Raw genomic sequence first — 23,241 nt, 5'->3', positions numbered from 1 at the left:
ATGCCCCGTGTGTCTCTATCCCTACCACCCTCCCCCCGCTCATGCCCGTGTGTCTCTATAACTCCCACCCACCCCCCGCTCATGCGCCGCGTGTCTCTATCCCTAAACTCACCCCCCACTCATGCCCCGTGTGTCTCCCCTCCCGCCCATCCCCTGCTCATGCCCCGTGTGTCTTTATCCCTCCCGCCCACCTCCTGCTCATGCCCCTTGTGTCTCTATCCCTCTTCCCCACCCCCCGCTCATGCCCCGTGTGTCTCTATCCCCTCCCGCCCACCCCCTGCTCATGCCCCGTGTGTCTCTCCCCTCCCGTCCACCCCCCGCTCATGCCCCATGTGTCTCTATCCCTCCGACCCACCCCCGCTCATGCCCCATGTGTCTCTATCCCTCTCCCCCACCCCCTGCTTTGCCCCATGTGTCTCTAGCCCTCCCACCCACCCCCCGCTCATGCCTTGTGAGTCTCTCTCCCTCCCCCCACCCCCCGCTCATGCCCCGTGTGTCTCTCTCCCTCCCTCCCACCCCCGCTCATGCCCTGTGTGTCTCTCTCCCTCCCCCCACCCCCGCTCATGCCCCGTGTGTGTCTCTCCCTCCCCCCCACCCCTCTTATGCCCCGTGTGTGTCTCTCCCTCCCCCCCACCCCCACCCTGTGTGTCTCTAGCCCTCCCGCCCACTCCCCGCTCACCCCCCGCTCATGCCCCGTGTGTCTCTAGCCCTCCCACCCGCACCCCACTCATGCCCCGTGTGTCTCTAGCCCTCCCACCCGCCCCCGCTCATGCCCCGTGTGTCTCTAGCCCTCCCACCCACCCCCCGCTCATGCCCCATGTGTCTCTAGCCCTCCCACCCACACCCCGCTCATGCGCCGTGTGTGTCTAGCCCTCCCACCCCCCGCTCATGCCCTGTGTGTCTCTCCCCTCACCCCCTACTCATGCCCCGTGTGTCTCTAGCCCTCCCACCCATCCCCCGCTCATGCCCCGTGTGTCTCTAGCCAGCCCTCCCACCCACACCTGCTCATGCCCTGTGTGTCTCTAGCCCTCACCCCCACCCCCTGCTCATGCCCCGTGTTTCTCTAGCCCTCCCCCCCACTCCCTGCTCATGCCCCGTGTGTCTCTCCCCCCACCCCCTGCTCCTGCCCCGTGTGTCTTTCCCCTTCCCCCAACCCCCCGCTCATGCCCCGTGTGCCGCTCCCCTCCCACCCACCCCCCGCTCATGCCCCGTGTGTCTCTCCCCTCCCACCCACCCCCCGCTCATGCCCTGTTTGTCTCTACCCTCCCACCCACCCTCCGCTCATGCCCCGTTTGGCTCTCCCTTCCCACCCACCCCCGCTCATGCCCCGTTTGTCTCTCCCCTGCCACCGACCCCCCGCTCATGCCCCGTAGGTCTCTCCCCTCCCACCCACCCCCCGCTCATGCCCCGTGTGTCTCTATCCCTCCCACCCACCCACCCCCCGCTCATGCCCCGTGTGTCTCTATCCCTCCCACCCACCCCCCGCTCATGCCCCGTGTGTCTCTATCCCTCCCACCCACCCCCCACTCATGCCCCGTGTGTCTCCCCTCCCGCCCATCCCCTGCTCATGCCCCGTGTGTCTCTATCCCTCCCGCCCATCTCCTGCTCATGCCCCGTGTGTCTCTATCCCTCTCCCCCACCCCCCGCTCATGCCCCGTGTGTCTCTATCCCCTCCCACCCACCCCCCGCTCATGCCACGTGTGTCTCTATCCCTCTCCCCCACGCCCTGCTTTGCCCCGTGTGTCTCTAGCCCTCCCACCCACCCCCGGCTCATGCCTCGTGTGTCTCTCTCCCTCCTCCCACCCCCCGCTCATGCCCCGTGTGTCTCTCTCCCTCCCCCCCACACCCGCTCATACCCCGTGTGTCTCTCTCCCTCACCCACCCCCGCTCATGCCCCATGTGTGTCTCTCCCCCCACCCCTCTTATGCCCCGTGTGTGTCTCTCCCCCCCACCCGCACCCCGTGTGTCTCTATCCCTCCCGCCCACTCCCCGCTCACCCCCCCGCTCATGCCCCGTGTGTCTCTAGCCCTCCCACCCGCACCCCTCTCATGCCCCGTGTGTCTCTAGCCCTCCCATCCGCCCCCGCTGATGCCCCATGTGTCTCTTGCCCTCCCACCCACCCCTCGCTCATGCCCCGTGTGTCTCTAGCCCTCCCACCCACCCCCCGCTCATGCCCCGTGTGTCTGTAGCCCTCCCACCCCCGCTCATGCCCTGTGTGTCTCCCCCTCACCCCCTACTCATGCCCCGTGTGTCTCTAGCCCTCCCACACATCCGTCGCTCATGCCCCGTGTGTCTCTAGCCAGCCCTCCCACCCACCCCCGCTCATTCCATGTGTGTCTCTCCCCCCCACCCCTCTTATGCCCCGTGTGTGTCTCTCCCCCCCACCCGCACCCCGTGTGTCTCTATCCCTCCCGCCCACTCCCCGCTCACCCTCCCGCTCATGCCCCGTGTGTCTCTAGCCCTCCCACCCGCACCCCTCTCATGCCCCGTGTGTCTCTAGCCCTCCCATCCGCCCCCGCTGATGCCCCATGTGTCTCTTGCCCTCCCACCCACCCCTCGCTCATGCCCCGTGTGTCTCTAGCCCTCCCACCCACCCCCCGCTCATGCCCCGTGTGTCTGTAGCCCTCCCACCCCCGCTCATGCCCTGTGTGTCTCCCCCTCACCCCCTACTCATGCCCCGTGTGTCTCTAGCCCTCCCACACATCCGTCGCTCATGCCCCGTGTGTCTCTAGCCAGCCCTCCCACCCACCCCCGCTCATTCCCTGTGTGTCTCTAGCCCTCACCCCCACCCCCTGCTCATGCCCCGTTTCTCTAGCCCTCCCCCCAACTCCCTGCTCATGCCCCGTGTGTCTCTCCCCCACCCCCTGCTCCTGCCCCGTGTGTCTCTCCCCTCCCTCCACCCGCCGCTCATGCCCGTTATGTCTCTATCCCTCCCACCCACCCCCCGCTCATGCCCTGTGTGTCTCTATCTCTCTCCCCCACCCCCTGCTTTGCCCCGTGTGTCTCTATCCCCTCCCGCCCACCCCCAGCTCATGGCCCGTGTGTCTCTATCCCTCCCGCCCACCGCCGGTCATGCCCTGTGTGTCTCTATCCCTCCCGCCCCCCCGCTCATGCCCCGTGTGTCTCTATCCCTCCCACCCCACCCCCCGGTCGTGCCCCATGTGTCTCTATCCCTCCCACCCACCCCCCCGCTCATGCCCCGTGTGTCTATCCCCTCCCGCCCACCCCCCGCTCATGCCCCGTGTGTGTCTATCCCCTCCCGCCCACACACCGCTCATGCCCTGTGTGTGTCTATCCCCTCCCGCCCCCACTCATGCCCCGTGTGTGTCTATCCTCTCCCGCCCACCCCCCGCTCATGCCCCGTGTGTCTCTATCCCCGACCGCCCACCCCACGCTCATGCCCCGTGTGTCTCTATCCCCTCCCGCCCACCCCCCGTTCATGCCCCGTGTCTCCCTGCTGTTGCCCCCTGCCCATGCCCTGTGTCTCTCTCTCTCTCCTGTTACCCTCCACTCCCCTCTCATGCCCCGTGTCTCTCTCCTGTTACCCCCCAAGCCCCACTCATGCCATGTGTCTCTCTCCTGTTACCCCCCACCGCCTCTCATGCCCCGTGTCTCTCTCCTGTTGCCCCCCACCCCCCGAATATGCCCCGTGTCTCCCTGCTGTTGCCCTCCACCCCCGCTCATGCCCCGTGTCTCTCTGCTGTTGCCCCACCCCCTGCTCATGCCCCGTGTCTCTCTCTCCTGTTACCCTCCACCCCCTCTCATGTCCCGTGTGTCTCTTTTGTTACCCCCACCCCCTCTCATGCCCCGTGTCTCTCTCCTGTTTCCCCCCACCCCCAATCATGCCCCGTGTCTCCCTGCTGTTTCCCCCCACCCCCCGCTCATGCCCCGTGTCTCTCTCCTGTTACCCCCACCCCACTCCTATGCCCCATGTCTCTCTCCTGTTACCACCCACCCCCCTCTCATGCCCCGTGTCTCCCTCGTGTTCCCCCCACCCCCTGCTCATGTCCCGTGTCTCCCTACTGTTGCCCCCCACCCTCCGCTCATGCCCCGTGTCTCTCTCTTGTTCCCCCCCACCCCCCGCTCATGCCCTGTTGTGTTCCCTTTATACACCCCGCCTTCCCTTTCCATGGTGGCCATCTTGGTAAAAGATTTTGCTTCCTGCACTGGGACGCCGCAGGCGTCCTGGTTTGGGAAGAAAAATCTTTTTTTTACCACCTGGGGTTCCCACTTTGAGGACCTAAGATGCTAGTGGTCTTCATTTATTGAAAAGGATGTTATGGTGACGTTGCACTAATAAAAACCTATGAAATGCAGGAAAAAAAAATTGTGTTACAGGGACGTTATGGTTAAGTTGCACTAATAAAAACCTATGAAATTCAATGAAAAAACTTTGTTAAAGGGACGTTATAGTTAAGTTGTGCTACTAAAAACCTATGAAATTCAGTGAAAAAACTTTGTCAAAGGGACGCTAGGGTTCCAAGTAAAACCGAAAAACCCTTGAAATTCGCCAGTTATGGTAAGCTAAGCAACCATAACTCGTGCCACCACCGTGCACTGCTAAGACTAAAACCCACGACATCAAAGATGAGATCACAAATGTCATTGATGACATCACTGATGACATCACATGTCTGGCTTGCTCTTTTTTCTTTTGCTGACATGTCTAGGCCACATGGTTTTCTTCAGTAACAGTCAGAAACTAAAAATGTTATTTTATTTGTAGACGTATCCTTCAAGTAGGTTCTTACAGTAATTCCCTTAGAGTCCAGTCACATCATATGAAACATATACATACGGGAAGACACAAGCTTGAAAGAAGCAATCCTTTTTGTGCATAAAGATAATCAATAGACTTATGAGCACTTCCTGATAGTTCTGTTGTTTTTTTTTATGGCTGTACTTTCCCTGTGGGTCCAATCACATCAAGTGATACATATACATAGGGTAAATAGCAGCTTTGAAACAGAGCAATCATTTATTTGCATGAAAATAATCAGTTAAGTTATGAATTGTTTCTGCTACTACTTGTGCTTTTTTGCTAACTTCACTTTCCCTGTATATACCCATATTGGTATGTGTTCTTGTGTCTTTGTGTTTTGTCTATAGTAATGCAATTATGTAATACATGTGTTTTATTAGCTACGTATTACATATTTCACAGTACACAAAAATCTATTAAGAAAACAATTATCATTTCATTATTCAACATATTAACATTACAAATATTATACCTTCATCTTGTACGCTGCACACAATGTTATGTTTCTGTATGAGTAGCTTAGTATACCAGATAGAACCCCATAATAGAATGCTATAAATATCAATGCATCGTTCAATGCACTAATTAGGGTATGATATTTATTGCAATGAACCTTGACACTTGTTTCGCAACATTATAATAAGAATCCCTTGTACACATATTTCATGAAAAGTACATACACATGTGATGTCATCAGTGATGTCATCAATGACATTTGTGATGTCATCTTTTATGTCCTGGGTGTTAGTCTTAGCAGTGCACGGTGGTGGCGCGAGTTATGGTTGCTTAGCTTACCATAACTGGCGAATTTCAAGGGTTTTTCGGTTTTACTTGGAACCATAACGTCCCTTTGACAACGTTTTTTCACTGAATTTCATAGGTTTTTAGTAGCGCAACTTTACCATAACGTCCCTTTAACAAAGTTTTTTCACTGAATATATATATATATGTTGTTAACCCTGAACCAAGGTCCAGGAAAAGCGGAAGGCACTCTGGGAAACAGTCTTGCTTGCAATAGTCACAGCAAAACACTGAGGCAGGAAACCAGGTAATGTCAGCCAAAAATCAATACTTTAATTCATAAAATGTCCAGGACAGGAGAAAACAAACACGAAAAATGACGCGTTTCGCGGTAACAAACCACTTGTTCACGTTTAGGGCAACAGACACAATAGAAGGGCTATTTATACAGTCATCAACTCTGTGTAGAGAGTCGTGCACACTATCTTTTTTGTCTCTTATACAAGTTCGCCATCTTGGAATGGGTTAAAGCGGGTTAGAACACATTAAGCTAAATAGCAGAGAAAAACAAAACATGCTTTTTCAAACGTGCTTGGCTAACCCAGGACGAACGATTGTAGTTATCATAAATTTCTTTACGTCAGGTAAATTCTAGTGTAAATAAATAAATAATTTCATGCGGTATCTAAAATAGAGTGCATAGTGCACACATTCTTTTAAATTCTTCAATTCAAGTGTACTTAGTTTTACCCGTTAAAATACCATTACCAGTATTCACGAGCTGTGCAAAGTTTGCAAAATACCACAAATGTTGTTAAAGTGCTATGTGCATTTGATAACATGAAAATTCAATTTACAGTTTATAAAGTGCCTAGTGCATTTAGCAGCCTCACAACATAATGCTATATCGGAACATGATAAAGTGCTTAGCGCATCCTTAAAAACAAATATCTTTTACACTTGAATCATTGGTTACTTGCATGAATTAAAAACAATTTTCCCAAATTATTGTTAGGGCAATTGCCTACACATAATGAAACCTCACTTACAAAAAGCCTCATATAATCTAGATAACCCTAAACAATGATATAGACCAATAGGAATAAGAGACAGATTGTGAATAAAGAAAATAAATTAAAAAGAAAAATGTGCATCTAACTGTTATTCCATTGTGTTGCATTAATACCTCAACAAAGAATATCCGTTGGTTGCCCTTACAAGAAAAAGAAGTGAAAGAGTAAAAACTAAAAGACAGGAGAGGTCTAGAATTCTTATAGTTCTCCAAATGGTAAAAAGGTAAATAGACCCTTTAATCATTGTGATTGTGAGAAAACATAACACCCATGCAAGCAACAGACCAAAAACCGATAACAATCAAATACATTTTACAAGTGGGTTGACGTAATCCTATAAATGCAATATATTATAAAAAAAGCAATATATTTTGAACAAAGAGGAAAGTCTAGAATACACATAATATTTGAGGTGACAGGAACCCAACAAAACATGCCCCAGTCTGGGATCATCTTTGGCAGATCAGTGTTTTACTTAAAATGCTCTTGAGCCCTATCAAGTTCCTAGGAATGTATATAATTCTTCATCTAGGTTATGGCCCTGGGGTTTCTTTGTCTCATAGTCCAAGATGTATCTGGTTTCCATTTGTCGCAAGAGGAGTTCTCTGTTTCCACCCCTTGCTGTTTTTTGGATAGCATGTATTCCAAAATATCCAAAACCATCCAGTTTTCCTCCGTGCTTTTCTTGGAAGTGTAGGGCCATTGGGTATGTTGGATCAACATTTTTGATGGCTCTGATGTGTTGCGAAATTCTAAGTTTTAACTTGCCGATCGTGCTCCCTACATACCACTTATCGCACGGGCAGGTAAGGACATACACAACATACTCTGTTTCGCAAGTGATTCTAGATTTTATGATCACATTATTTTTCAAAACAGGATGTTGGTATTGTTTAATATTTTTTGCAAATTTGCAAGCCTTACATTTAGTGCATCTTTGAAAACCCTCTGGGTTGGTACTTAACCAGCTTAGAGTCACAGGTGCTATTCTAGGGCTCATATAGCTCGATACCAAATTTTCTTTCAAAGATGCTGAACGCCTGTAGGTGATGTTGATGTTGGGCCCCAAAGTACGTCCCAGATGCTCGTCCTGCCTGAGTACATGCCAGTGTTTGTGTATTATTTGGCGAATGTTCTTGGAGGCTTTGCTAAATGTCAAAATAAGACGTGTATCATGTTCTTCTATTTAATTTTTCAATATGAACCTTGGGCATTAGCAAAATCGAGCGATCCTTTTGCCATACTTTATGAAAGGCTCTCTCCAACACTTTTTATTGGGTAACCTCTTTGTTGGAATCTTTGTGCCATCAATCTACACTCCTTATCATAAGTTTCCAGTTGCAAGCAATTCCGTCTAATGCGGATAAATTGACCATAGGGAATGCTCCATTTCAATGACATGGGGTGGTTGCTCTTCGCGTGCAATGGTGTGTTGGAGCTAGTTGGTTTTCTGTACAATTCGGTCACCAAACTGTCGTTGTTCACATTAACAAGTATGTCCAAATAGACAATGGTGGTCTTACTGTGGCACTCGGTGAACTGAAGATTGTATTCATTTATGTTAAGTAACTTCACAAACTCCAACCATTAGTCTGCGGGTCCGTCCCATATTACAAATAAGTAATCTATATAACGCAGCCACAAAACCACCTTATCTGTTAGGTGACTGTTAGAGGGGACCCACACTGCAGACTTTTCCCACCATCCCATCATTAGATTTGCATATGGGGGAGCAAATGTAGTCCCCATGGCTGTACCTTGCAACTGGGTGTAGAACTTATTGTCAAATAAGAAGCTGTTATTTGTTAAGCAGTGATTGATCATTTCTAAAATCATCTTTCCATGTTCGAGATAATTCAATGATCTGGTGTTTAAAAAAAGCTCACAGGACTTTAATCCATCTGTATGTCTGATCGAAGTGTACAGGGAGACTATATCTAGTGTGGCTAGTAGATATGACTTTTCCCAAGGTATTTTTTTAGGTATATTTTGTTTAGGAAATCCTTTGTGTCTTGTAAATATGACGGCAAGCTTGTGACACATTTTATCAATGTTTCGTCTACTAGTTTTGACACATTTTCGAATAGTGCCCCACATAAAGTCACTATGGGTCTCCCCGGAGGTCCTGTTTTGCTTTTATGAACTTTTGGCAAGAAGTAAATTGTGGGCATCATTGGAAATCTTGGATGCACATATTTACACATATCTTCTTCCAAAAGACCTTTTTCCTTCCATTTCATCAGCAGCTCAAAAAGTTGATCATTCATTTCTAATGATGGATCCTTGTCCAGCAATTTATAACATTTATGATCCCTCAGTTGTCTGTTGGCCTCAGTAATGTAATCAGACCTGTTCATAATGACAATGTTGGTACCTTTGTTAGAGGGTTTGATGATATAATCATCCAGTTTTTTCATGCTGGAAAGGATCTCTTGCTCTCGTCGAGTTAAGTTATTTTTAGAAATGTTGGTTTTAGTTTTCCTTATCTTTTTGAGGTCAGTTATCACCAGATCTTGAAAAGCCTCTATCTTACCACCAGGATTGAACATGGGATTAAATCGTGATTTGAGTCTGAAATTGCTCTTACAAGGCCAGTCCGTGCTAATGTTTATAAGTTCCCATTGGTTGTCACTTATGTCTTCGTCATCCTGCCACTCGGTTTCTAGATGAACGAGATCTTGTAAAACATTCATGTCTTCTATTATCAGGGGAGTATATCCCGATCAGGGCTCCTCATCTTTGGTCTTGGGTGGATTGACAGCAAAGAATTTCTTCAGGTGGATATTACGCATATATTTGTCAAAATCTATTCTCTTTTCAGCGTAATTGTATGACATTGAAGGGCAAAAGTTCAATCCCAGTCTAAGCACTTCTTGTTCTTTTAACGAAAAAGTATGTGATGTTAAATTTACAATTGACATATCTGTTGATGTATCTTGTGTCATCATCAATTCTTTATCCCAGAGCGTATCTGTCTGTCTGTTTTTTCCACTGCTCCGGTATCTGAGGCGGTTACACCTCCTCATTTTCTTGTGCCTCGCGACTTTGTTGACTTTCCCCGTCCTTGTCCTCTTGTCTTTCTGTTGGTTCCGCTCCTACCATCTATGCCTAAGAGTCTCATTTCTTCTAAAAAAATGTAATTTTCTTTGGGGCTTTTCATTTTCACTTTCCATGGAATCTACATCAGAGGAAGATGGTATACTTAATGCTGCGTTTTCAACCTCAGATGTTGTTGTTGGAAATGTTCTCGGCAAAGTATCAAATCTTTTGGCAAATGTGAGGACTCTGCCCTTTTCATAGTCCTCTTTGTCACGGAGAAATTTTCGTTGTTTACGCTGTTTTATCTCTTCCTCAAATGTTTTCAGTCCCTTTTCTATATTGGCTCGAATGGTTTTGCCTTCTTCACTTGGATTGGACTTGTTAAGTTGTTCTTCAATCTCATTTATTTTGGTCAGTGCTTTTAGACGATCAATCTTTGCATATTTAATCAGAATGTTAAGGAATGTCACAGAACATCTGTTACTTGATTCGCCCCACTCTTCCAGCATGGCCGGGTCCTGCTCCTCGAAAGTCGGTGTAGTTAGTATTCTTAGACCTCTTGGAATACGTCCCACATCGATATAATTTTGTAACAAATATTCTTCCCACCATTTGCTAATCTCCTTTTTCTGGAGTTTTTCCAGCTCTCTGAGAAGTCTCACTTCTTCACTACACCGGGGGTCTGGCGGTTTGTTGTTTCGGCTTGCCTGCAGCAACACAGGCTTGTGTCTCACAAAATAAAAACACTGCTTGCTCTTTACGTGCGTTCTCCCTGTCCTTCTGCGTAGACATACTGTGTTGTATGATGGCTGACAATGGCTTGCTGTCTCACCAGAGAAAAGATTCTCACTTCCTTTGCAAAAATGTTCAGTTAGCCAAAGTGCTTTAAGAACAATCCTTCAGACGGCGGCCCAATTTAAGTGAAGCTTATTTCAATTAAAAACACAGGTAAACAAAAGTAACAGTGTTGGACCTACCACTGCGGTCGATTGCGCCTCCACCCTCCGATGGGAGGATGCCTCCGGCCACAAACGTGGCAAGTCCGTCACTGCACGCTGGAACTGATGCTTCACAGTACTTGCTTAAGTCTTGGGCAAGCCGGAGCGAAAATCTGCAGCTTCTTTGTAAGAAAAAAACGAATGCTGCGTTTTGCTGCTGGTAAATGGAGCGGGTGACTTTTCGAACGCCGTTTTTCCTTCGGCGTGTTTATATGTTGTTAACCCTGAACCAAGGTCCAGGAAAAGCAGAAGACACTCCGGGAAACAGTCTTTCTTGCTATAGTCACAGCAAAACACATCTTTGATGTCCTGGGTGTTAGTTTTAGCAGTGCACGGTGGTGGCGCGAGTTATGGTTGCTTAGCTTACCATAAGTGGCGAATTTCAAGGGTTTTCCGGTTTTACTTGGAACCATAATGTCCCTTTGACAAAGTTTTTTCACTGAATTTCATAGGTTTTTAGTAGCGCAACTTAACCATAACGTCCCTTTAACAAAGTTTTTTTCACTGAATTTGAAAGGATTTTAACAGTGCAACTTAACCATAATGTCCCTTTAACAACGTTTTTTCACTGAATTTCATTGGTTTTTAGCAGCGCAACTTAACCATAACGTCCCTTTAACAAAGTTTTTTCACTGAATTTCATAGGTTTTTAGCAGCGCAACTTAACCATAACGTCCCTTTAACAACGTTTTTTCACTGAATTACATAGGTTTTTAGTAGTGCAACTTAACAATAATGACTTTGACTTTATATACATGTCATATGGAACTGACTGAATCTCCTCTACTGTACTTGATGTCCGCAAACTCATTTAATGTTCGCGGACATGTTCGAAGAACAGTACCACTACCTAAAAACTCTGGGGGGGTATGTTTGATTGTTGCATCATAACATAGGAACATTTAACAAATTCAAAAAGGAGCACACAAACACATTATATGTACTAATACATAAGAAATGTAACCCATATATACAACACACTAACCATTCATTTAAATGCACTATGTTCTAAAATGGAATATACCACAAGAAGATAAATTGGCTTCCAACATAATTACCTCACAAACACGACAGAACTGAGAACAAGAGCAGACCCACTGAGTACATAGGACATATCTTACCTGAAATAGTAAGTGTACTTAATATTATTCATATATTTATAAACTTTCTGTATTAGATAAAAAAATATATTATCTTTTTTTTTTCTCTCACAGAAATGTCTAGTACTCTGGAATGGCTAGAGGAGCATTTCCCACATGAAGAAATGTCACAAGATAGTGAAACTAATGGTAAACACTTTATAATATAAACCATTTAATTATTATTATTTTGTATACATTTAACATATATATTTTATATATATTTTTATTTGTACAGAGCATACCAAAATAGAAAATACTTCAGAAAAACCTGTTATGGATAATACTTTTCACAGTACAGAAGTAAAAATGGATTTATTGTTGACTAATTTTAATAATTTGAAAACTTTTGTGGAAGATCATTTTAAACAAAAAATCTCGTACCATTACCCCACATGTACTTGTCCATCCTCACCATATCCCAGTCAATTATCCCCAAACCCTCTCCATAACCCCAAACGTTTTGATGAGACTTCCATCCCTTCTTCCCCGAATAACAATCATGTTGAAACCCCTAATTCTCCTGTTTTTGTTTCTGTTTCTGCCTCACCTTCTCTGTCATAAATTATTAATATATGTTAAATAAAGTTTAATTTTTATATTGTGTTGTAAATAGTTTCGTTTTTTTTTTTTTAAACAATGTAGGTGTCCGCGGACAATGCAAGTATTCTGAAATGTTCGTAAATAAACGAAAATGGAGGTGTCCTGAAGAACACTATACCTGTTCGTACTGTTCGCTAGCAAGATGAAACTATTCTAAGAACACACGCGGTGTCCTGAAATGTTCGTAAAAAAAAAAAATTAAAGTGTCCTAAGGAACACTATATCTGTCCGTAGTGTTCGTTATCATGTTTAAACTGTTCTAAGAACACAATTGGTGTCCTGAAATGTTTGTACGTAAACGAAAATGGAGGTGTCCTGAAGAACACTATACCTGTTCGTAGTGTTCGCTAGCAAGTTCAAACTGTTCTAAGAACACACGCGGTGTCCTGAATTGTTCGTAATTAAATGAAAATGGAGGTGTCTTAAAGAACACTATACCTGTCCGTACTGTTCGCTAGCAAGTTGAAACTGTTCTAAGAACACAATAGGTGTCCTGAAATGTTCGTACATAAACGAAATTGGACGTGTCCTGAAGAACACTATATCTGTCCTTAATGTTCGCTAGCAAGTTTAAACTGTTCTAAGAACACACGCAGTGTCCTGAAATGTTTGTTTCACGTGTGATGCAATTTTAATTAGTTCAGGACCCGAACAGTGTCCGTAGAACACCAACGCGCATGTGCTAGCCAATCTCCATGCATTTGGTGTACTGCGGACATGCGCTTCCTTCGCGGACTTGTTCGCGAACGGATCATATGACCGCGCCCACGCTGATCGTGTGTTCTGAATGCGGACACTGTTCGTGTCCCCGAACAAATTAAAAGTACATTTTCAATTAATCCATAATATTTTTCAATAAAATCTCACCATGGCACAAGTCCCACATAGTAATCCTGAGTTTCTACACACCTTTTGAAACTGTTCGAACTTTTTTTTGTGTTCGATCTGTCCGTGGACAGCGCCCATGTCCGCGGACCGCGCACATGCACCTCTATAAAAGACCACGCCCTACAGCTTATTCTCATTGTGTTTCTGGCTATTCTTCAGAACACAGCGATTTTTGCTGCCACCTGCAGATTACACCATCATCGAGATGGCATCCCTGGCTGCTGAACTGCCACCTGGTGCTGCACCTGCTTCAGCACCACCCCCACCCCCTCCACCACCTCCCTCCACCACTGAAGAGGGGAACAGGAGTGAGGATGCAGAGGAGGAAGAAGAGGATGATGAGAATGAGGTAGAGGAAATCCCTACTACCCGCACTAGACGTGAGTCTTGGGTGTGGCGGTTATTTACCATTCATGGGAATGTTCCTAAGGCTTGTGCGAACCGTGTTACCTGCAATGAGTGCAAAATGATACTCAGTCGCGGGAAGCACGGTAAGTACAGCTTTGGGACCACTACTATGAAGCGACACCTGAGGTCATTTCACTCTGGGGCTATTCGCAGGTTGTACCTTGCGAAGAACGTAGCAGGTTGATTTCCTCTACTTCATCCTCTGTTTCTGATCCTGTCACCACAAAGACCGCCGCTGTGGGACAGCGTCTTCCTCAAGCTGCCTCACTGGCCATACAGAATGCTGATGACCATTACCTTTCGAGGGTCACAGTTGTATATATGTACTGTGACACAGTACTCTGCAGGGGGGAGCGACTTGGTAGTGCTTTTGAGACTATCGTCTCAGAGCACGAGAACAATCTGCTCACTACCCAAATAAAACCCACTCTACATCTTTCTCTGCAGCTCGCCCTTTCTTATCCCTGTGGTTGGTGTCCCCCCTTTACCTTCCTTTCCCCTCATCTCCTAGTGTGTCGTGTATAAAAAACAAAAAAAAATACAAAATATCAAAAATCAAAAAAAAAAATAAGGCTCTTTTCAGAGCCGCCTTTCACAGTTAAAAAATAGAAGTGAAAATAAATGAAGCAGGGCCCTTTGTATTTTTTAGAAGTCCGCTGACAGTTCACGAACATTTAAAAAATTGGGTTGCTACCCTATCACAAACATTGCAATTTTCTCTGGGAGGAAGTGGTGGCTCTGAAAAGAGCCTTTGGGAGGTGTTTGTCAGTCGAAAATTATAAATGCTTAACACCTACTTCAAAATGGATGTTGTAATTCCAAAAAAGGTCGCAATGCATTTTGTACATTTCTCAGAAAAATCTGATTGCCACCATAAGTAAGATGGACTCCATCTTTGCGAAAAATGTTTGTACTACGAAACAGAATATTTTCATTGTGAAAAGAAGACATGCCAAAATCTTTTAGAAAGGCACAAACAGCTTTATTAACATTGCGCCTTGCTTTTTCCATTTGTGGACCAAATGAAGAAGAACGAAGCCACATTTGTCTCTGCGCAATCCGTGAAAATATCACTTGAGTAGTAGGAAACATGTCCATAACCTTCCCAAGTCCTTCTTTCATAGCAAATTGCAAACAAATTCCAGTCACATGTCCTAAACTGTTCCCTCCACAATGAATTACAATTATGTCTGGATGTTGCTCTGTCTCCAAAGTAGCACAGAGAGGTAGCAAGTCCAACCACTTCATTCCACGTACTCCATGCCAGTGTACTTCCACATGTGGGAATCCAAGATCTACAGCTACTCCAGAGCTTTCTGCATGCACCTTCAACCAATATATCCATAAATCTCCCAAAATCCATACAATCTTTTTCTGAAAATACACAGACATAGCTATCTGTTGTTCTCTCAGCAAAAAAAGTATATGATAAACTCTCTTCTGGCACAACACACCCACTAAACTTTCCTGACCAATCCCTTTCAGTACTCATTCTCATTTGCATGACTTCTGAACCCAAAAATCCCCGGATGTAACTGCCGATGTTCGCGAACTACCGCCATGTCCGCAGACATGTCGTAACATGAACAGCCCTTCTACCATTTCCACTTCACTCTCTCTGCCATTCCCTCATTGGATGTAGCTAAGAAGTCACATGACCATGCACCAATCACATTCAAGACCTCTACATCTAACTGCATCATCATAGATCACCACTGCAAATGTACTGTGAATCACTCTGAGTACAAGTGTCATATCATTGGCAAGCACCATCTACCAGAAATACTGTACAAGTCTCCAAGATTTCTACTTGCAGCTCCATGCATATCCATATGCATGAACACAAACTTCAGGTATGCATATTTTCTGTACAGTAGATGAACACATTTTCAAACAGACTTTTAGCTTGTGTAATCTGTAAAATGAATTTACTGTATTGTTTTCAATTTCCTAAAATCAACTATCACTTATAAACCTTTATACTATTTACTTTCTTTATACACACACACTCAAATCATGTTAAACTAACATTTTTTAAATGAAATATATACACTACATATATATAAACAAAATTGCATGCAAGCACAATCTATGTCTAAATCTTTAAAAAAATACTTATACAATTTCATATTTTTTTTTGTTTTTATTTATTTATTTACTTAATTACTTTAATTTAGACATGACATTGAGGCGCTATTACCTAGAACAGCTTAGTTACAGAAATAGTGGTATTCACTGGTATATTATAAATTTCACAAGACATAGTAAAGATATTTTTTTTGCTACAGTTAGTCATTCAATACAATTTGTTCATTAAGAACATATCATATGTACTGAACTGATGCAATGTATCTTATGTAAATAAATTAGTTTAATGGTTTTAAAGAAGGCACTGAGGATTTCAATTAAAAAAATCAATATCTACATTAAAAACAGCGCTATATACAAACAAAGTTACTAATTTGAAGCTTTTACAATTGCAGTGAAGACCAGTCTCCTGAAAAGAAGCAGCCGAATTCGAAGAACAAAGAAGAACTAAGAAGTTACCTGTTAATTTAAGAAAAAAAGTAAGTAGAATATCACCATAATATTTGTATTATTACTGAAATATACTATAAAGTTAATACAAGCTATTCCTGTGCCTAAAAATAGAGATTGTGTACCATTTTGTCCAAAAATCTCCATGTCTTAAACAGCGATTTACAGCCAGAATGGCCCAAAAATTCCTATTTTTGGACACACAAATTACCCACACACAATTTTCATATTATAGAACAAACAAAGTTTTAATTGTATACATTAGATTTACTATTTGTACTTTTCCACACCACTAGCTTACTTTTTTTTTGTCATCTGAAACCCAGTTTAGTAACACGTAAATTCAAGAATACCTATCCCTACTAGTTGTAGTTCCCAATGCACAATCACACACCATTACATACATGTTTATCATATTACTCAAACACTCATACACACAGCACACATACATTGCAGAACACCCCAACCCATACCTTCTTTATTTTTTTCAACAGACCCTAAAGAATTCCTACCAAAAGTCAAGTCCGTAGAAAGCAACGCAAAAGTAGAGCAAATGAAAATAAAAGTGTCCAACATAAGCATCCATCTCTAGCAGAATTTGAAAAAAAAAGTTGAAACAAAACAGCTAATACAGTCATTTAGTGAAACACAAGAAGTTTCAAGTACAAAAACTTTGCCTCCTCTATCAAAATGTAAAACAAGCCAAAAAACAATTAACAGAAAATCAGCTATCACTACAGATAAAACTACTTCTTTAAATTTTAATGTATTGCAAAGTAAGCATACCAAGAAAAGTATTTTTGACAAAATGTACCGTCACAAAGTCCTTCAAAATCTTATAATAAAAAAAAGGAGAGAAATCAGGTTCAATGCTTAAAACCTATCATAGGAAATTAATCTTAGAAGCGTTGATGGACAGTGCAATTCTTCTCAAAAGAAAGTTATTTATTTTACTGTTAAACAAAATGAAACCACTAACAAAACTAATAACTAAATTACAAAAAAGACTTCTCAATAAGCGAAATGTCACCAGAAAGAACTTCTTAAGTATCTGTGGAGGTGAATGGAATCACACTACGAGCACAGAACCTTATTTTAATGAAGAAGCGTACAAACAAAAGCAAACAAATACAATTGCCATACATAGCAGTGGTCGAGGTTATGAAAAAGTGAATAATACCATAATGGAACAAGAAGTACTCCTTACAAAAATATGCCCTGAAAACTTAGAATTACCCCTCCATTCAACTGAATCAGAACGTCTAGTGTAAAAATGGCCATGCACGTCAATGTGTAACATTCCCAAACAATGTTTCAAATCTTTACGCCAATTCCTCAATAAATATGTAAAAAGCAAAGACAAAATCAAAATTAAATTACTGCAAAATATTGATACCTGTCCAGTGCGCAAGTACACAGGACTACAAGGACATTCATTGGCCTGCATTACAGGACCTACTTGTAAAACCACTTTCCATGATATCAAAAGGATATCAACACATCATTCAACTATAAGAAATCTAGTCTATAAACTGTACTATGCTAAAAGTCCTGCTTTAGCACTAGCAAAGTTAAATAACATCATTCTACATGGTACAGCGAAAGACCTACTTGAAGAAATTCACTATATCCAGAAAAAATATTTTGGAAGTGAAAGCCATTTACAGAATAAAATAGCTTTAAACCAATTAAGCAACAATTCTACATATGGCAACCTTTTGCTAAACACATACAAAAAAGAAACACTAAAATTTAAAAGTACATCAGCTGAAGTACCAAACCATGTATGTGTATGTTGCCGTAGAACTTTTTATAAAAGTAACAAAAAAACTGTAGACTTATCATACAAAATAGAAGACAATGAAGATTCTAAATGGTTTGAATTAGCTCTCTACCTTGTAGCAGAAAACAAATACGAAATAACTGAGCCCTTAATACTTTGCAGTTACTGCACTACAAAACTTGACAACAACCAAACTCCTTCACGTGCTATCACAAATAATTTGGAATTATACCCAGTACCAAAACCCCTACAACAACTTAATTTATATGAGAGCATCATAATTCAAACAGTACACCCATTTCAAGCAATAATACGCCTTCAACCAAAAACAGCAAAATTACCTCCCTCTGAATTGGTAAAAGGCATTAGTGGAAAAGACGTTTATTTACCATTAGATCTAAAAGAAAATGTGCATACTCTAGGAGTGCAACGTCCAATGCAGCAATCTTTAATTATCTTAGTAAATGGAGTACCTACAAAAGACAAAAAAATATGGCAACAGCTGGTAGATTTATATAAAGTTAGACAAGCCTTCCAATATCTTAAAGAGAATAATGAATATTACAAAGAAATTAATATTGAAGAAAACTTGAGAGATACAACTGAAATAATTCAAGAAACACAAGAAGCTCGTCAATTTGAGCTACTAGATCCTGCTACAATATCAAATACTTTAGACCATTATACAATTCATCCTTTGCACTCTAATGACACCGTAGAAGATGTACTGGAAACGTACCAAATGCGTCAAACAAAAGGATTGCCAATCAGCATATGGGAAAAAAGTATAGAAGCACGTGCTTTTCCTCTACTCTTTCCTACTGGCAAAGGAGGAAGGTATGATGATAGACCTATTCAAATATCAGCTTCAGAATACCGCTCATTACGGATGTATTCTGTAGATCCCAGATTTAGACAAAATGTGGAATACATATTCCACCTACTCTTTGAAAGTGAACTAGCAACTTTATGTTACGGAGTTGCACACATATTAAAATCAGGATCACACTTTCAAAATATGACAGCTACACAATTATTGGAAAAAGTGCAACAAAAGGATGAGGTTTTACAATCAAATATTACAAATCTATTAGCAAATATGCGTGGTACTAAAGAGTACTGGTTTTGACGTCATGGAGATGTACGTTGTATGATCAGAAACCTTGGCCCACCCACTTGGTTTGTTACATTAAGTTGTGCAGAACATGCATGGGAAGATTTACATGATTTCCTACGTATATCAAATAAAAACGAAACAAACATAGATATACTAACACCTGGAGAACTTTGTTCTTTGGATCCTGTTAATGTTTCAAGATATTTTCACCATCGCTTCATTGCTATGCTACATTTTATTTGTAATAAAACTGTTCCTCCCCTTGGAGAAGTGCAACACTTCTTTTGGAGAAAAGAATACCAAGCCAGAGGAGCACCACATATCCACATGCATTTATGGATTAAAGATGCTCCTAAATTTGGTCAAGACAGTGATGCCACTGTTTTACAGTTTATTGAAAAATATGTTACTTTTGAAATTCCATCAGAAGCCACAAATAGTGATCTTCATGCACAAATTTTACAATTTCAAAGACACAAATGTGGAAAATATTGTCGTCGCAAATACAAAAACAGAGGGAAATACTACACCAAATGCCGATTTGGTTTCCCTAGACCAGGTACAAATACTGGTCAAGTGAACAACCTCATGTCTTCAGTTAGACATAGTGTTAAAGGTAAGTCAACTAAAAATACATATTATATAAAAAGAAAAGAAGAAGAAAAATATATCAATGATTATAATGCAATCATTGCCCACTTATGGAATGCAAACATAAATGTGCAGTACATTGCAGACAATTCTACTGCAGTTGCACGATATGTCACAGCATACTTAACTAAAGCAGAAAAGACAGAGCTCCAAGACCTCTGGAATGACCTGTCATCAGATAAAGCAGTGTCTCAGAAATTATACAGCTTGGGCATAAAAATGCTCACCCATAGAGAATGTGGATCATATGAAGCAGCTGATCGTTTAACTGGTACTGCATTGTATGGTAAATCTGAAAATATAGTATGGCTAAGTCTTGGTCCAGCTAAATCTAGAAAAAGTGTTCTAAAATCATATGAAGATATAGAAACAATAGCCAAAGATGATCCCAAGAGCCAAGACATTTTAAAAAAAACAATTGGACACATACTACCCAAACAGAAGTAATACTTTGGAAAACATGTATCTATACCACAAAGGCCCAAAACTACACATACAAAAATAATAGGAAATCTGATGAAAAAAAAGGTAAATATAGAGTGACAAACTGTGAAGGCAGCTTAGTTAAACTCACTAAACCAAATTTAATTAATCATATTAAATTGTCATTAAAGACTCCTCAACATAAAGAAGTATATTACATGTCCCTGCTACAACTCTTCAAACCATGGAGAAAAGAAGAACAAATACTAGATAACTATGACTCATATGAGGATGCTTTCAAAGCAAATGAAAGCACTATAACTGATGTAAACTTTACACAGTACAAAACAATGTTGGACAATGAACAGCAACACGAAGAAGAACTCCAAGCCTAACTAGATAAGGACACTCCTGACAGTGGTCAACCTTCTGTAACAGGAAGCCAAGAACCACTGGCAGAACCACTAATAATAAATGAGGCAGAATTAGCTATGATAGAAGTAGAAAACACCATGTGTCAGTATGAAGATAAAGAAGACTTAACTATACTACAATCAAAACTAAACAATGAGCAAAGTAGCATTTTTCAAGAAGTAACAAAACAAATTGCACATGGTGTAAAACATGAAAATAAAGAATGTTCCTGCCATAATTATAAACCTATACTATTGTACGTCAGTGGTGAAGCTGGTTCTGGCAAAACATTCCTAATCAAAATCATTAGTAAGTTCCTTCAACAATTGACAAACAACAAACTGTCAGCTGTTGTCACTGCCCCCATAGGTATAGCTGCCTACAACATAGGTCGTGTTACATTACACCGATTACTACTATTACCAGTAGAACACCAGAACAAATTAGACTATTACAAACTTTCTGCAGAAGCTGCAATGGAATTACGCAGAGTATTGAAACAAATGAAAATGCTACTAATAGATGAAGAGAGCATGGTCTCCAACCCAATGTTATCTTTGATTCACCTCAGATTGCAAGAAGTACTCAAAACAGACTATGAAGAGCTCTTTGCAGGAAAACACATTATTGTTTTTGGAGATCTGCTTAACACCAGTAAAAGGTGAGCCTATTTTTAAAACATTAGGACACAAACTCTGCCGGAAAACTGTTGGCAGCATTGGAAATGTCAACCTTTGGCAACATTTCCAATACGGAGAATTAACAGAAAACATGCGGCAATCTGCAGATTTCACTTATGCCAACATTTATAAAAGTATCAGAGTTGGTATACTTTCTAAAGAAGCAGAAGCAATATTGAAAACCCGGCACATTAATGCACTTTATGGCGATAATGCATGTGCTACAGATGTTATGGAACAATTAGCCCACAAAAATGTCAATTGTATGGCCTCAATGCCAACTCTTGCAAGCTGTTTCAAATTCAATGAAATCATGCTAAGTAAAGAAATGCAACAAATCTTGGAAATTAGCGCCACAGACAAACTAGATGTACATGGTATGACACTACCCATGTGTGACCAAGCCACAACAAGACTAAATAGTTTAGAAAAATCAATCTCAAACACAGCAGGCTTAGAAAAGATATTAAAATTATCCTTAAATTGCAGAGTAATGCTTAAACGTAACCTTGACGTGGACCAAGGACTAGTTAATGGAGCACTGGGTACAGTTGTTGGCTCTCAAACATACCCACGCGACAACAAAATTCAGTTTGTCAATATACTCTTTGACAAACTTTCAGAAGTTAAAAGGATAGGACGCTCAACAGCTAGATTCCTTCTCTTCAAAGATATGTATGTACGCAGAGAACAATTTTCTCTAACTCTTGCATACGCAGTCACGATTCATAAATCACAAGGTCTTACCCTAGACAAAGCAATGATAGATATTGGTAACAAAGTCTGTAAAGAAGGCATGAGCTACGTAGCACTATCACGCTTATGTACACTTGACGGTCTATTTCTAATCAACTTTGATGCAAGTAAAATAAACGCTGATATTCCTTGCATTTTAGAATACAATAGACTTTGCTCACTATACACCCCCCACCTAAACACATATTCTGTTCCACAAAAAGTAAAACGTTATAAAAGAAAAATAAATCAAACAGAAATGCAACAGGATGTCACTGCAAATCCTCCAAAGAGAGTAAAAGAAACTAATACTTCATCGAGTACCACAAGCAAAAAAGAATCAATTAGGGAAAGTAAACCAGGTACTTCTTTAAAGAAGGCTTTAAAGAAGGAAGACAAACTCCAGAAAAAGCAGTTAGATACAGAACTACCTGGACCATTTAAATTCTCAAATATACTTGGTGTAAGTTGCTACGCAAATGTAGCAATGAATATTCTATTTCAATTACCACCAATTGTTGACAACATTTACTTACACAGTACAGACCCATTGTGTTTGCAAATGTTAGTACTTCACAGAAATGCAGCAAACAATCCTGACAACACGTACGGTGTTTATGGAATAAGACAACAATTGGACTACTGTGCTGGAATGGTGAAATTCACCATAAACTCACAGGAAGATCCACAAGAATTTCTAATGTACTTACTAAAAGTACTGGAAAACAAAAACATACCTATAAATGAAATCTTTCAGATTTCATACATGTGGAAACATACATGCACTCTCTGCAACAATGTGACACAAGAAGAAATCCCCAATGAACGCTTCATATATATATCAATACCAAATTGTGAATCCATTCCATTTCAGCGACTTGTACAAATTGCAAACCATGGTAGATTATGCTTTACCTGCAATTCAGAAAATCGCTCCACGTTAGTAATACAAACACATAGTAAATACATAATACTAATGCTTCTACGTTACAATGCAGATGGTACCAAAAACAACTGCAAGCTGACTGGATTCACACATGGTTAAATATCACTTGGTAAGAAAACCTTCACACCAATAGGTATAATCTACCACGCAGGAGCCACAACCAATTCAGGGCACTACACCGCATATAGAAAAAAGAAATGTGGATGGTTTGAATGTAATGATAGTACAATTACTCTAAAGCAGAGATTACCAGCAAAACTTACAAACGCTTATTTGATGTTCTTAAAACCAAAATTTGAAAAC

Source organism: Ambystoma mexicanum, chromosome 5q, assembly GCF_040938575.1.
Source record: "Ambystoma mexicanum isolate Mex_15411 chromosome 5q, UKY_AmexF1_1, whole genome shotgun sequence".
NCBI lineage: Eukaryota > Metazoa > Chordata > Amphibia > Caudata > Ambystomatidae > Ambystoma > Ambystoma mexicanum.
Note: the sequence above shows the minus strand (reverse complement) of the source record.